The following is a 659-nucleotide window of genomic DNA, read 5'->3' on the forward strand; positions in this document are numbered from 1 at the left end:
CTTTAAGCTAAGAACGAGTCTCGTAATTCTTTAGAGTACCTTTGCTCCATGTGATTGATCCCGCATATACTTCCTTTCGGTTAAGTTATTGGGTTAAAAACTCGACCAATCAATATATCTAATATATTACATTAGTACTAATCGAGAAGACTGATAAATATTTCTGAACTTAATTTATCATAAAACATTTATGAATGTATACAATTATATAGGTCAATTAAACTCTTAAATAATATCAGATTCAATATAAACTGAAATAATTTTGAAAACCGTTAAATAACCTTTTGAAGAATTTTGAATATATAAGGTTAAATCCAAAATTATCATGTCAAGTTGCACAGAATATAATAAATAATTTATCAAAAAAGAGAGAGTAAAATATCAACATCTTCAAAACAAAGCGATCTTGATGCATATTGAAAAACTTGGTAATTACAGGCTCAATGTATTGATGCCATAAAGTAATGTAAATAAAAAAATTCTATCTATAAATTTAATTAATATATGAGCAAATTGATAAATTAGTAAGGAAAGCAATTAAACTAAATAATGTTTATGACAAATCATTTGATATGATCGTAAAATGCAATTTTCTAGATCCATAAGAAGTTATCGCTTTTAAAATATTTAATATTAATAAAGAATTCAATCTATGTCAT

Source organism: Capsella rubella, unplaced genomic scaffold (assembly GCF_000375325.1).
Source record: "Capsella rubella cultivar Monte Gargano unplaced genomic scaffold, Caprub1_0 scaffold_46, whole genome shotgun sequence".
NCBI lineage: Eukaryota > Viridiplantae > Streptophyta > Magnoliopsida > Brassicales > Brassicaceae > Capsella > Capsella rubella.